This window comes from Hakea prostrata, chromosome 9, assembly GCF_041222555.1.
Source record: "Hakea prostrata isolate BN-2017 chromosome 9, UWA_Hpros_2, whole genome shotgun sequence".
Lineage (NCBI taxonomy): Eukaryota > Viridiplantae > Streptophyta > Magnoliopsida > Proteales > Proteaceae > Hakea > Hakea prostrata.
The window spans coordinates 30792241-30809102 of NC_142608.1; positions in this window are offsets into that span (position 1 = coordinate 30792241).

Genomic DNA, 16862 nt, shown 5'->3' on the forward strand with positions numbered 1-16862 from the left:
CGACCAATCCACCGACCAATGGGGCGCTTTGGCAATTAGGTTGATTCTTGCTCTATTTAAGTCTAACCTCAAGTCCACTCGATTTGCTGCCCCAAACCCCGGACGAACCAAAGACCTCTGCAAGTCATCTCTCTTGCATCCTTGGAGTTTTCTTGGGGATCTTCGCGGAACTCTTCTTTTGCATCAAAAGGATGTCTACTCTCTCTTCTTCTCCTACATCTTTGTTTTTCTTTCCTTTTGAGTTGAGACGAGAAGAGATGCTGCATCCTCGGCAAACATCTCGAACATGTTCTCATGATCATCCTAAGGATTTAAGGCTAGAACAATGATCTTAACCATGATCATGCAAGCTTTGAAGGATTCATGATCAAACCATGATTTAACCGAACCTAATCGAATTGATCTCTTTGGATCTTCTTTCATTGATCATGTTAGTGGTTAATGGTTGTGTTTTCTTTCTATGATCCATAATCCATAGAATTCTAGTTGTTCTCTTCTACCTTACTATGTGTTCTTCATGATGCATGATAGTACAATATGGTAGGTTTTATTCCTTATTTAGATTTATGCTTCTAAGCCTTATTCTATGAAGACCTATGCATGTTTTCATGTTTTCATTAACGAAAGCAATGATCCATCCTCCTATTGTTCTTGTCCTTGTTTTCTATTTCAAAATTCACAAGATCCATGTTTGATTTATTTATGGTAACTTTGTTTCCTAATTTGGATCTTGATACCGATTTGATTAGTGTTTTGAGGTCCCCTATATGCTAGAATACTACGATGTAGTCTACCCCTTGATTAGTACCCTTTGAACCACCAAATGGATTTCATATCTCAAAACCGATTTTCTAAGCTACGCTGCATTGGTGACCGATTGGTCGGGCTGGACCACTGACCAATCCACGACCAATGAGTACAGCAACGAATTGGCGTTTGGATGTTTTGCTATATTTTCGTTAGGGATCTTTCCTAATATGTTGTATATATTTGTTTAGGACCTTCTTCTCAAGTTTGCCAAGATCTTACTTGATTTCTTAGGATTCTTTCGAGTTATAAAAGGTAAGGATGGTTACTCCTTAATTACATAGATAGCATGAATCTAGTTTCTATATTTGAATATCATTAATATGTTTCCTAAATTAGATTCTTACAATGATATTCTACTGTTGCATAACTTTGATTACAGAGCATTACTTATTCATATTGAATTGATTCATGTATGATTTACTTACCAATGTTATACAAATGATTGTAAATATTGATTTCTTTCCATATATGGAGTTGCCATATATGTGATGATATGAATTGATGCATGTGTATGCTTACGTATGGTTTGGAAAGGAGAGGTGTCCTTTGACATTCTGTCCTTGGACTACTACGGGAATATTATGGGATGTTTCCGGAGATGCCCTCTGGACACCTTCCTAAACTGTTGGATGACATATATAGGATTGTCTAGTAGTGTTTGGCTAGGATGTCCTGTTATGTCGGACCCTAATCGGAGGGGTATTGAGACCGAACGACCCGTGGTAGCAATGGGGATTCATGGGGCCAAGACCGGTAACCAACCCGTGAGAGGACAGGAATCACATTGTGGGGGCCATTTATTGGTAGGGTTGCATATGGTTAGACTTGGGCTCACGGGCGCAAGACCGGTAACCAACCCGTGAAAGGACGTGAGAGCTTCCCGTTTACCATATGTGGATGATCAATAGGGTTGGTGAGTCCGTAGTCGGGACTATGAGGACTCTAGTGTGAAGGATACCGGAAAGGATCGTCGGGGACGAGGAATGGAAGTATCCGGACTCGACTTGATGTAACCAAGTAGAAGACTTGCATTTGGCTAGGTATTACCCCGACATGCGCGACTTATACCAAATGGTTGTGAGAGAGTGTGTTGACTTAACCCCCGCCAAGGTTTGTCCCGAGGGATGAAGGACCCATTACCAACGGTCGCCCGAGATATCTTAAATGGTTGGAGGGAATCCAAGATATCTTAAATGGTTGAGGATGTGAGTGGACTTTCCTAAAGAAGTACGGTGCTATGACTTAAAGCATGTCGCCAATAGAGACCAGCATACATAGAGTTAGATTCATTCATTCATTGTTTGTCTCATATCATATTGCATTTATGATTGTTGGAATCCTGCCATTTATGTTATTATGGATTTTAATCGCCTACCGAGTTTCTTTGAAACTCATTCCTTTATTGTACAATGTTGTTAGACTATCCCGCAGGTACGGAATACTATGACGGCCCCTATGAGGAAGCGCAAGGCGAAGAGACATATCTCCAGGAAGGTGATTGCGGTTACCACAATTACTCAAGATCCCACGGGTGGTTATGCTCCGTACGATGCTTAGTCCGACCATTGAGTGGAAGCGTCCTTGTGCTATCAGAGATCACACCACAAGGATGCGTCACAAAGTGGAGAATAATTAGTACCCAAGACGCACGGGATTAGCTTATCTAGTTTATTCTCGAGCTACTCCGGAGAAAGTGGGATTTGCTCACTTACTATCGCGACACTCGATTATATCTATATTCCGTTCGTTATGATTCATTCTTTCATTATTGGATCTATGATCTATCTTTCGCACTCTTGTTATGGTTGTTCATGATTATGTTATTGTTTATGTGGGAGGTTGATCACTCGATACCTGATCTTCGGGCTGTGGATCACACTCTCGGGTATGCCAGATAGGGTACCGGGTGGGAGGGCGTGACAATTAGCGATGCTCTTGTTATATCATAAGTGTTATTCGAGAAATAGAGAAACTTCGTGAGGAAAGAGATATAAAATCAAAGGACTCACATAACCAAGGAATTCATGAAGGCCTCATCGGGAACAAAAGCAAAATCTTTACTCTTTGCAGGCATCTGGGCAAAAGTACACCATTCTAATATTTTGTCAAAATTGCCCGTCACAAAGTCAGACCTTTCCAACTTCCAAGAAGGCGTATACACTTCACCCTCGGGATGTAAATACCTTTTCTGTGAAAGGACGACTTCAGCCTCCTGATTCTTCTTCATCGAAGGGGAATTAGGACACGCAGCATCCTTTAAGATTAAAGGGGATTTACCCTTGACCAAGGGCCCTTGATCGGTCTCAATAAACTCTTTTAGAGTCTGAACTTCTTTGGAGGGTGGAATAACACTCTAATTTTCAGTCTGAGCGATCTTTTTCTCAACCAAGGCAAGTCTTTTGGTAGCGTTGGCCCAAACGGCATTAGGATTGTATCTTGGAAGCACTGCAAAAGGGGTAAAAACATTATATGAATTCAAGTCAAGAAAATAAAGTACCCAGGTCCACAGGGAGGTCTTCGTAGCAACGGGGAAAGCCTATGGTTTCGGCTTATAGGAAGACTAAAGAGAAGCACCTTGTTCTCTCTTTGAAGTGTTCTTACCACAGTTTTTTGGCTTCTAAGGGATGAAGCCATTACACTTAATAGTGACTCTCCCCCTCATCACCAGATACTCCAAAAGCTGAAGTATACGACTAGTTGGCAGGGCCATACCCTCATGAAAAGGAGTAATAGAGTCATTCTCTCAAGGTACCCTTAGAAGAAAAAACTGAAGGAAGGAATCCAAAAGCTGTTACAAAGCAAACAACAAACTGAATCAAAGAGAGAAGGAACTTACTTGTGGAGTCTTCAACCAAATGGAGTTTCGAAACTAAAAGTAGTCACAAAGAAAAAATTCCAGAGCTTTGAGTGCAGATGAGTTTGTAAAGTGACGAAGTGAGAGTAAAGATAAAAAAAAAAAAGAGGGTTTAAATAACCTCAAAAGATAAAGCATGAGGTTAGGATTCATTTAAATCAAGGGACAAGGATGAGTGACAGTTTGAATACCGATCATTCAGGCAAAGATCAACGGCTAGCAATCAATGACGATTCGGATTTGATAAAAAGTAAAAACACATGTCATATGCACACACGTGGAAGTTTTAGCACCTGTTACGAGGACAGGCGGCTCAAGAAACAGTAAATCCAAGCAATAAATGCAAAGTGACGTTTGAGCTTCTTTGCATGATCAATTCGGAAGCAATACTTGGAAAAATCAAAGAAATAAAGATGGATCAATTAGCCCAAAACAAGAACGAGAATCAGAATTTAGAAATGATAAGAAAACTAAAACCCTAGAGAAACTCCAAGGAATTTCCAAGGTATGAGGCTTCAAGAAATACCAAGTGAGACCTCTTAACGATGCGTCGGTTTTACCTGAATGAGACTTCTAAAAATGAGGCTTCGGGGACAACCGAGCAAGACCTCCTAACAAAGCTTCGGTTTTGCCCAAATGAAACTTCTGAAAATTAGGCTTTGGGGACAACCGAGCGAGACCTCCTAACGAAGCTTCAGTTTTGCCCGAATGAGACTTTTGAAAATGTGGCTTCGGGAACAACCGAGTGAGACCTCCTAACGAAGCATCAATTTTGCCCGAATGAGACTTCCAAGAAGTAGACTTTGGGAACGATCAAGTAAGGCTTCTGTACAAAGTGTAGGTCTCGCCCGAAAAAGTGTGAAATCCAACCCTATCCTAACCTTGACCCAGACCCGGATCCTTTGATGTTGTAGGTCCGAAGACCCGGAGTGGTGGAAGAAGAGACTTGTGGGCCCTCGTAGTTGAAGAATTGGTGTATGACTTAGAGCCTATGGATATTGACAGTGATGCCCATTACTCAGATACCCTGTCAGTGTTCGGTGAGAAACTACACTTAGAAGAGGGAAAGTTTAGTTGAAGTACTTGATGCACTTCCGATCTTATTTCGAAGGTATTTCTCTAATATAGACTTGTTGATTGACTTATAGGAGAAAACCCAACTCAATTTGGATTAGTCTAGCCTTCCATTTCCCTATTTGAAGTTGTTGTCATGGCTTGGTCGACTGACCGAATTGACCAGTTAGTCGACCAGCAGATTATTAAATATGAAAATTTCGATTCTTGATTATTTTAAGCCTACTTATTGGGACCTCATGAATAGAACCCTACCCTAATCATTTGGACTCCAGAGAATGAGGAGTAAGCTTCCCAAAGCCATTTCTTGGTAGATTTGAAGGATCTTTGTCTCAATCATTGCATTTCATCTCCAACTTCTTCTCTAAGGTATGTTTTCTCTCTCTCATCTTCTATTCTACTCATTCCTCTCCTCTTTCTTGCTGTTGAGACCATGACTAAGGTGCTGCAACCTTACAACCACCTAATCATGTGTTTCCCCTTTCATTTACATTAGTTTCCTTCCATTCTTGCTATGCTATGCTTCCATTCCAATCACTAGCATTACATTTCCATGATTCTCTCCATTCCAACTTGTTTCCTTGATCTAAACTGATGTGTATATGTATGCTAGGGCTGATTTGTTGTTGGTTTATGATTATAATCTACTTCTTATCACTCCCTTAGTTGATTCCCCATTGTTCCTTGCTATTGCAACAAATTCCATTTCAATTCTTGATGTTTAGCATATAGAACATAGGGTTTCAATTTGGGTATTCCTAATTAGAGCATTAGATTATGTTAAATACTTGCCATATAATGTTCTTATACTGTTACAATCAATCCCTCCAAGTTTCGGATCGATCCGAGCCCCGGAAACTAGGTTTCGGATCAAATTTCACTATTCAGCCCTTCCACTGTTCATCTGGTCGACTGCTTGGTCGACTGAGTCAGTCTACCAGTCAGTCAACCAGCTGAGAACATCAATCTTGTATTTGCTCGATTTGCTACGTTTGAACTCTGATTTGATTGTTTCTTTCTCTAATGTTGCACATATGTTGTTTAGGGTGCAAGCACTGATTTGGGGACTATTCTAAGTGATACTTGTATTATTTTCGATTCGATTAAGGTAAGGACGGTTATTGTCATAATTACATGATTTATGTGAATCTTGCCGCTATGTTGGAAATGTGGTAGATTTACATTCTTTGAAATATTTTAAACATCTTGTGACTGCTGTATACACTTCATCACAGTAGTACCATATTATATATCATTTTGGATTACCATGCTTACTTATTTTTTATAATGACATATGTGATCAATCGTGTTATATTATATCTCTTTTTATATGATGAAATGTCAATCATGTATGATATGATGGAATTGAGCATGTGATTGATTAAGTATGATTTGAGATTGGGGAATGTCCTTCCAACATTTTTGTCCTTGGACATCAAAGGGAATAATAGTATGAGATGTTCTCCGAAGGTGCCCATCGACACTTTCCCGAATTATTGGATGACATACATAGGACTTGTCTAGATGTGTTGGCTAGGATGTCTGTGTCGTATCAGACACGAATCGGAAGGGCATTGAGACCGAAGGACCCGTGGTAGTAGTGTGATTTGATGGGCGCTCAAGACTAGTGAGTTATATCCGTGAGAGGACATAAATCACATTGCGGATACCCGAAAGGGGTCATTTATTGGTAGGGTTACAAATAGCTAGACTTGGGCTCACGGGCGTTTGAGACCGGTGAGTTATACCTGTGGGAGGACGTGAGAGCTTCCCGTCTACTATTTGTGGATGACCAATAGGGTTGGTGAGTCCGGTGAGTAATATCCGTGACTCTAGTGTGAAGGATACCGGAAAGGATCCCGGGATGGGAGGAATGGACATCTGGATCTGACATGATATGACTGAGTAGATGACTTGCATTAGGCTAGGCTTTACCTTGACATGCACCAATACTTAGACCAAATGGAGGTGTGAGAGAGCGGTGACCGAAACTCCAGCCATGGATTGTCCGAGATGGATGCAGGACCCAATTCCCACCTGTGCTGAGTGATTGAGACTTACCTAAAGAAATATGGTGCTATGACTTAAAGCATGTCTACCATAGAGACTAGCATATGTAGAGTTAGAATCATATTTGCATCATCTGTTTCATATCATTTCGCATCTGATGTTTTGTATCATATGACTTATGTATTATGGAATAACTGCCTTGCTGAGTTCTCTCGAACTCATTCCTTTTTGTACAATTGTTTTGTTAGATTTCTCTGCATGTATTGAAGAAGCTGATGGCTCATTCCTCGAGACAGACCAAGATCCCTCATACTACTCTGAAGGTCCTAGCCACTATGAAGGTTATGGTGAAGATACCGAGGGTGGTTACCCTCCTTACCAAGATTAGCCCTACCTTAGTGCGGGAAAGGCCATGCTTAGTTTCCTGTGTGTACACCTATGAGGATATCTTGTATAAGACCGAGGAGACCTTAGCTTAGGCCTTTATATTGTTACTTCTTTGGAACCTGGTTTTGTAACTTAAACTTTCATTGATATACTCTTTTAAATTTTTGGATCTGTAACTTAACTTTGATTAACTAATTTCCGTTGTGTACTGAAGGAGTGAATTCCACTCACTTCCTTCCTTTTGATTATACATTTGATATCGTTTTATTCCGCAATCTGATTATTTGACCTTGCTTATTCTTGATGTCATTTATTATATGCTTTTACCTTGATTATTATTGTTCATGATTGTGTTATCGCGTATGTGGGAGGCATGGTTGCTCGATACTTGATCCTTGGGACTGTGGATCACATACCCGGGTATGCCTATTAGGGTACCGGTTGGGTGGATGTGATAACAAGACTTCCAAAATAAGGCTTCAAAGTTCTTGAAGTGTCTATGAAAGGGAATCCCAATGGATTTACCCTAAGTATTATTATCACATTCTTATGAAACCTATTCCAAAGGCAATAGAGGCCAAAATATTTTTCATTAGAACCTAAAGTGGCTAGAGGGGGCCAACCCATACCACAAAAAAAAAAAAAAAAGAAGAAGAAGAGAGAGAAAAAGAGATAAAGAAGAAGAAGATGAAGAAGAGAGAGAGAGAGAGAGAGTGTGTGTGTGAAACCCGGCTCTAACCCTGACCCAGAAACCCTATTGTTGTAGGTCCAGCAACCTGAAGTAAGGCAATAAGTCATCTTTGGGCCATTTCTGTAGAAGACTTGATGGCTGGATTGGAATCCTTGAGTGTGGATGTCAGTGTTCCATTTATGGAAATTGCACCCTGGTGAAGATTGGATTAGTTGATGGACTTGGAGTGCTCTCTGTATTGGTTCGAAGGCATTTCTACCTACTAGGTATGTCACTTTAGGTGTGTGCAAAACCCCTTGATGTTTGGACTTGATTTGAGCCTTCAATTCCCTGTGTTGAAGTTGCTGTCTTGATTGGTCGACTGGATCAGTCGACCAATCAATCGACCAATTGATTATGTTTTTGAAAATTAGGTCGTGGCTACTCTATTTAAGTTTAATCTTGGGAATACTCCGCCTCATCTGCCTCCTAGGCCTCTGGAATGAGTTAGAACCCCTTTCTAATCAATTCCCTTGCATCTTTGGTTGATATCTCTCAAGAACTCAAGTTATCTTCATCCTCCTGCATCCAAGGTATGTTTATGATCTCTTTCCTCTCTATCTCTGACTTTCTTTTCTTTATTCTGTTCTTGGTTGAGATCAGGAAGAAGATGTTGCACCCTTGCAACCATCTATTCCATGATCTCATCATGTTCTTTGAGATCTATGATCATCATCATGATCTTAACCCTAGCCAGTTCAATCCTGGAAACCCTAACCTTGTGTGGTCATCAAGGGAACCTTTGGTAACCTCCCATGTGAGGGAAACCTCATAGGTAATGTTGAGGTTGATCTAAATTTAATATTCTTTAATTCTTCTTGTTGTAATTGACCAATCATTAATTCCCTCCCTCCTGTGATCTCAACCTTTTTCATGGGAGCCAAAAAGGGTGAAACCCTAATTTCTTGGATATATGTTTTGACCCTGTTAACAGCCAATCAATGTGTTTTGTTTACTAGAATCATAACCTATTATCCTCTAGTTCATTATCCTTGATCCATACTATATTCCCTTCATGATCTATGATTTAACCTAATTAGGTTAACCTTTTGGTTCCTAAGTTGTAACCTGGAAACTGGAAACTTGAATTGATTAATGGTTTGATGTCCTCTATAGACTTGGATGCTTCCATTGAAGTTTCCCCCTTATTTTGTACCCTTTTGAACCACCAAATTCGGATTCATATTCTAAAATTTATGATTCTTGAAGGCTATTTGTCTCGTTGGTTGATTGAGGCGAAGAGACCAATCAGTCGACCAATGGGTACAGCAACCCCATTCTTGGTTTGTTTTGATTGATTTAAGATTTTTCCTTCTATGTATCTTTCCTAACATATTGTATACACTTGTTTAAGACTCTTTTCTCAGGTTTAGTCAAGGTCTTACTTGATTCTATAAGTTCCTTTACGAGTTAGAAGGTAAGGATTGTTACCTCCTTAACTACATAGATCATATACTCTCTGGTTTCTATCTTTATGAAACTATGAGTTTAATTATTGTTTGTATACTTTTACTTCTGATTTACTACTATGAGAACAGTAGCACTTGTTTAGGTAATCTTTTTCATTATTCATACTTATATGAATTGGTTATTATCATGTTGTTAATGATTAGATCATGACTGTATACTCTCTTTTATATGATGATGTGTTGACCGTGTATGTCATGACTGATCTGAGATTGTATCTAATTAGGTATGATTTGGGATTGAGAGGTGTCCTTATGACACTTCTATCCTTGGACATTATCGGAAATAGTATTGGATATTTCCGGGGTTGTCCATCGACGCTTTCCCGAATTATTGATTGTCATACCTAGGGCTATCTAGTAGTGTTGGGCTAGGATGTCCCCGTTATATCAGACCCAAATCGGAAGGGTATTGAGACCGAACGACCCGTGGCAGCAATGGGGAATTCACGGGCGCTTAAGACCGGTAACCAACCCGTGAGAGGATGGGAATCACATTGTGGGGGCCATTTATTGGAGGGTTGTATATGGCTAGACTTGGGCTCATGGGCGCTCAAGACCGGTGAAATGATCCGTGAGGGGACATGAGAGCTTCCCGTTTACCATATGTGGATAACCAGTAGGGTTGATGAGTCCGTAGTCCGGGACTATTAGGACTCTAGTGGAAAGGATATTGGAAAGGATCGCCCGGGGCGAAAAATGGAAGTATCTGGACCTGAGTTGATGTAACTGAGTAGATGACTTGCATTGGGCTAGGCTTTACCCTGACATGCGCCTGTACTTATGCCAAATGGTTGTGAGAGAGAGTGTTGACTTAACCCTCTACCATGGTTTGTCCTAAGGGATGCCGGACCCACTACCAACAGGAGCCGTATGCGTGACTTACCTAAAGAAGTACGGTGCTATGACTTAAAGCATGTCTGCCATAGAGACCAGCATACATAGAGTTTAAATGCATACATACATTATTTGTTTCATATTGCATTGCATCTTTTTATGCTTTGCTTTCATGTTATATATGTTGTTATGGATTAACTACCTCACTGAGTTTCTTCGAAACTCATTCCTTTTGTACATTGTTTTGTTAGACTATTCTACAGGTACTGATTACTATGGTGAACAGTACGATGAAGCGCAAGCCGATGAAGCGTACTACACGCAAGGTGTTGGCAACAATCAAGATTACTCTGATGATCCCTCAGTTGATCAAGTTGCGTACTATGATTAAAGACAACGTGTATTTGGAATGTCTCAAATGGATTGATGAAGTTCACTATTTTGAAGATGTCATCTATAGAATAGAAAACTCTTATGTTTAGTTATCTTTCTTAGTTCCTTGGATTTAGTTGTTATTTCTTTTAGACTTACATACTGCGTTCCATTGTATCTTGTGGAGTGAGTTTCCGCCTCTCTCTACTTCTTTTGATATCTTTGGATATCTGGTATCATTTTCAGCACTTTGATTATATTCTTGTTTTGAACCTTATTTATAATATTAAACCTTGATTATTTCCTGTTTATGATTATGTTATTGTATATGTGGGAGGATGATTTCCTCGATACTTGATCTTTGGGGCTGTGGATCACACTCTTAGGTATGCCAGTTAGGGTACCGGCTGGGAGGATGTGACAGAGAGAGAAAAGAGGATTTTTTTTTTCATTCTCTGGGCAGGCTCATGAACGGGCGTCACTGAAGGATCCACGACTGGAGTTTGTTCTTGAGGGGTTTGGTTTTCTTGAACCACATCACCTTTGGGAGAAAGGGGAGGAGAATCACTAAGATAGAGTTCAATATCCAGATCAACTGGTTGAGGGTCGTCCATAGATTGAGGCCACTCAGGAAGAGGCAGCTTCAAGGAATCAAACACCTCCGAATGGTAGTGTCAAAGGTCGGGTCAACTGAGAGAATAGCCTTCCATAGATCATTCTACCCATCTCTGTAAGCCTGAGTGTTGAAAGGGATCATCAACTCACTAAAAGGCTTATTGTATAGATATTTCCGAACACAGACTTTTCTAGTTTTCCATGAATACGTGTTCAGGCTTTGAGGGGATAGCTAAGTTTTGAAGATCTTCTTTCTCTTTGGTCAAAACATCAACCCTCACCTCATAATCTTTGTTTATTCCTTCCAGACTTTTTACTTCCCGACTCAAGGCCCCGAGTCGACTGACCGCCAAATCATAATCTTTCTTGAGGCGATCAACCTTTGCAGTCTCTCCTTCGAGTGTAAGAATTTCTTTCTTTAATTGGGCGACATCCGAATGTGTAGATTCCAGTTGCCCCTCATAGTACTGGACTCAAGAACTATTGCGCCCAATTCAATTCATAGCTTCCATATAGCAATGGAAACCCTCCACAGTAGTCCTGAGGAAGCAAACATATGTCAAGTGATCCGAAAAGTTTTACATTTTATAAATCACATACTTGGAAGAACTAGTTACCTGGTAGAAGTACGAACAAATGCGTCGTCATTGAGAGACTCAAACACCTGCCAGTCGGCTAGCATCAAGCTAAGGGAGCCCCATTCGGAAGCCTTTTCATACTCCTGATGGACCCGATCAATAATTTTCAAGGTCCACTTAGGAATGAAGATGTCCCCCGATTCCTAATTCTTTCACTGCCTCTTCAACGCAGCATCATCAACCAAATCATGCTTTCTTTTGGTACGAACAAGAGCAGGGACAACTTCTTCCTCCTCAGTTGGAGCTTTTCCTTTTCCTGAACCTTCAGCTGATATCCTCAAGAGTCCCCTCGTAGTTTTGGGGACATGTTTCGAGGAAGGAGGGATGGTTTTCTCAACTTCTTGTCTCTCTGGATGAGGCGACCTCTTCTCCGTGGCCGCAATCGCCTTGATGGCTTTTGCCCAAACAACATAAGGATTATACTTCTGAGGCACTGCGCAAAAAAGCAAGGTTAGAAAGACATTCGGGAGCAATAGTCTAACTATTAAAAACAACAAAGATTCAAAAAGCTCACCAGGGGCTAGACCCCAATATTGGAGGATGGCTATGTACTCCATCTCTAAACCATGGATCTCCTGACACACCTCAATTGACTTAATCTTCTTGGCGGTGCTTTTATCGTTGGGAGACAATGGTGGAGCACGGTTCGCTTTGGTGTATGAATCAACCTAGTTCCAGGCAATCGGGAAGTGGAGGTCGGATATGGGAGCCCGACAGAAAAAAATATCGATGTTGCCTCCCTTTATGGTTGGAAGGGCAGGTACCCTCGGCCAAAATTCTCCCCGACCAACCCAAATCTACCTTGTTGCACTTGGAAAGAAAAACCTAACCTGGAGGATTGGATTTGGACATGGTATAAAAAATGACAAAACAAATAGATGGAAGGCTCAATTGAGAGCTCATAGCAAAGCCCAAGAAAACCGACGATGTGACGCTAGCTGTTCGGGAGAAGCATTTCAAGGCAAATATCCCGATGATTTAGAACCTCAGAAAATAAAGGGGAAAAGAATGGAAACTGAACACCACTTTCAAGGCTATCCAGGTAAAGCTAGAATTCATTAGGTGGATTGGAATTAGCTCTTCATTAGAGTTAGGAATCCGAAGGAAATAAGACGAAGGGAAGGAGTAATAATCGGTAGCGGACGTCAATTCGGCGTCAATATAGTGAGAGACATTATAACCAAGGCCTTGAGCAGATCTCTTGGGTGGTCGGGAAGCCTTGGCAGCAGATTTTAAAGTTTTTGGTTTTTTAGAATAAAAAGGCAAGGTTGGTCCTTTAGATTTTTTCTTTTTATTCACTTCTTCAAGCCATCTATTAGTTATCCTATTGCCCCCCCCCCCCATCTCCAGACAATTCAGTGGAGACAAAAGTAGTAGCCTCATCACCGGCATTTCGCTCGGAGGAACCCTCATTAGAAGTCCTATCCCTACCCATTACAAGGAGAGATTAATCCTTACTTCTAAGTTTAAAGAAAAAGAAAGTTTGAATGATAGAGAGGCAACCGAAGAAAAACAAGTAAGGAAAGCAGAAAAAAGACAATGAACTTACTTGTTCACCGGAGAAGAAGAAAGCTTGAAGAGCAAAATACTTGCAAAGCGCAGAAGAGATAATGAAGAAATTCGAATCGCAAGAGAATGAAATATGACAAAGGTGAAGGATTTTAAATAGGCAAAGAAGCAATTGCGTGTACGGTCAGGATCAATCTAAATCAACGATCGTGATAGGAGACATTTTGAGAGGTTATAAGTAGGATCAGATCAAAACTGGTGATGGGAAAAAGCTGTCGTTTCGAAGGAATGCAATGATGATCACGGGTGGAATAGACGCGTGTCAACCCCTGCGTAAAATACGAGAAGTTTGGGTGGCCCAAGGAAAACAGTAATGCAATATAATAAATGCAACTTGACGTCCAAGTGAGTGATTGACCGTTCAGATTCTCCCTTAGAACAATCCATGTTCGGTTTAGACCAAACCAAGCCCTCTGTGTTCCTGAACGCTTGGTCTAGGGGCTCATGATACGGGAAAATCATTACCAAACCGGGTCCATCCTCGGTTCAATCCTTGACTCCGGTTGAGAACGGTACGACCATGGTTGGGTTCGAGTAAATGGGACCAGTCACTAGTGTGATAAAGAAGGAAGCTTGCAAGTCCAAAAGACAAGCACGATCCCATGAAATTCAAAATGGATAACTGCCATGCACTCAGAGCAAGAGATCGTGTGATTAAGGGAAGTCAGTCACCCACCACTCCGCAAAAGGAGTCTAACTATAAAGATCTGACGGTCACCAAGATAAGCTGCAAACGAATCCAACGATCGAAAATCCTAAGAAGAAACTATAAAATCAGGTAGCCTACACAGGGCTGGGGTAACTGAATTGTTTTCCAAATAATCATAGTCAATTTTGGCTCTGCAACTTAGCCAGAGTTTTGAAATCAGTTCCTTAACTGACTTATCCTTCAGAGGTGGCCTCCCGATCCCCATGGTCGGGCCACGTCTAACGTTGTTTTGCATGTCATTCATCAATAATCTAAGGGCTTAGCAAATTTTGGACGCATCACCAGGTCACTGCCAAAGACTTGGAAGCACATGAAGATCTTCTTGATTCATGCTGATGATGTCAAAAGTTTTGATCAAACTGCCAAGCACCTTGAGCTGGAGGAGGATCGAATGTTGGTTGATGCCCCTCCTAATGAAGCATTTGTTGTTGAAGCAAGCACCAATAAGGGTCCAGGCTCTAAGCGCAAGAGGGAAAAAGCTCATCCTCGGCATCCCTGGCAAAGTAATAAAGGTGGGAACAGAAATAAGAGTGGCCCCAAGTGTTCAAGGGGGACCAATGCTGTCAAGAAGAAATCATCTTTGATTTGCTTCAATTTGCAAAAAGCCTAGTCATTTTCCTTGTGATTGCACTGAGCAGGAGTTATGTACTTTGTGTTATACCTCATCTTGTTATGTAACAAGTTCTTCTATGCTTGCTGAATTAAGTCCTTTGTGGATTGTTGATTCAAGTGCAACAAAGCACATAATAAGGGAATGCTCGAGCTTCGTGGAATACTATCGTATTCCAAGAGGAAGCAGAAGAATAATGATGGGGAACAGTTCGAGTGTGGAGGTTCATGGCATTGGCACGTGCAAATTAGTTTTGTGAGGTGGCCGGACACTGTTACTCAATGATGTGTTGTATGCTCCATACATTCGACAGAGTCTTGTTTCTGTTATTTTTCTTATGAAACATGGTTTTAGAGTTGTATTTGAGAACAATTCTTTGGTTTTATATCTAGGTGATACAGTTTATGGTTATGGTTTTTTTTAGAATGGTTTTATTGTATTAGATACAATTGATTATTCATTTAATTCTAGTAGTGCTTTTGTTTGCCAAAATACTGTGTGTATTGATTCTATTATATGGCATGCTAGACTAAGACATATTGGCTTAGATAGGATGAACAGGTTGGGAAGAGAAGGTCTCTTGGGCCAAAGTTCACTATCTGATTTGCCAACCCGTGAGTCATGTCTAGCAAGGAAAGCAACTAGAAAACCATTCAAAAAGGCTTTGAGTGCCTCTCTTCCTCTAGAACTAATCCATTCAGATGTGTGTGGACCCATGAACGTGCATACTAGAAAAGGACAGGCTTATTTCATCACACTTTTAGGTGACTATACACGGTTTGGTCACATATATCTAATTTCTCATAAGTCAGAAGCTCTAGAATGTTTTAAGAAGTTCATGAGCTTAGTTGAAAATCAATAAAAGAATTAAAACTCTTAGAACAGATAGAGGTCCAGAGTATCTCTCCGATATGTTCAAAGGGTTGTGTGCTGAAAAAGGGATATCTAGGCAACTTACTATTCTAGAGACTCCACAACAAAATGGGGTTGCTTAGAGGAGGAATAAAACCTTGCTAGACATGGTGAGATCCATGATGGTGCAGGTAAATCTACCCCTCTCTTATTGGGGAGATGCTTTGTTGACTGTAGCCTATATCCTCAACAGAGTTTGAACCAAATCAATTCCTTCCACACCATATGAGTTGTGGACTGGAAGGAAGCTTGATTTGAGTCACATGCGTGCATGGGGTTGTGCAACATATATTCACTCTACCTCTCACCAATATGGGAAGCTCGGACCTAGAGGAAGAAAGTTTATCTTTGTGAGATATTCTGAACGCTCAAAGGGCCATGCCTTTATTGGGATAGATGAGAGTGAGAGGAGAACGAAACTCGAGTCTAGGGATGTAAAATTCTTGGAAAATGATTTTCCATCTCTTGTAGCAATTAGCAAAGAATCGTCAAAATTCTTTGAAATACAAGATTGTAATCCTTGTCACTCCAGGGATTCAGATTTTGGATAACGAAACCTAATGTTCAACCAGAAGATCCTAGTGGGAGTGGGAGTGCAGATGTGATAGCTACCTCAAAGGGTGAGCAATCTAACATGCGCTTGGGCCGTAGTGAGCGGGAGCTAGTTCCTTGTCGACGTTTCGACATAGTGGATAAAGCCTACATGGTAGCTCCTAAAGAGACTGACTTTGAGATGACTCCAATTGATGAGCATGAACCGTAGAGCGTGCAGGAAGCTCTTGTGGGAAGAAACTCAAAGGAATGGTTGAAAGCAATAGAGGAAGAGTTGGAGTCGATGAGAGTTAACCATGTTTGGGACTTGGTTGATTTACTGTGTGAAATCCAGCCCAAACCCTAACCTAAACACCCTATTTGTTTTGGTGAAGAAGAGCTTGTTTGATGTTTGACCTTGAAGTTGGACCTTGAGTACAGTGTTGATATCTTTGGCAGGTCCTAGGAAGTCAAGTCAGACTTCTCCCTTAGTGTAGATCCGAAGTCCCGAAGTGAAGGAAGAAGAATTTGTGAGCCATCTTAATGGAAGGCATGGTGTTTGACCCAAAACCCATAGAAATTGATGATGGATTTCCCTTTCTGAAAATATTTTATGTTTTGAAATTGAACTGCACCTTGGTGTTGAAGAGCTTCGTTGATGGACTTGAAGCCTAGTTGGACATGTTTTGGAAGGTCCCTCAATGCTAGGTAAGTTGCTTGTTGAGTTGGGAGAAACCC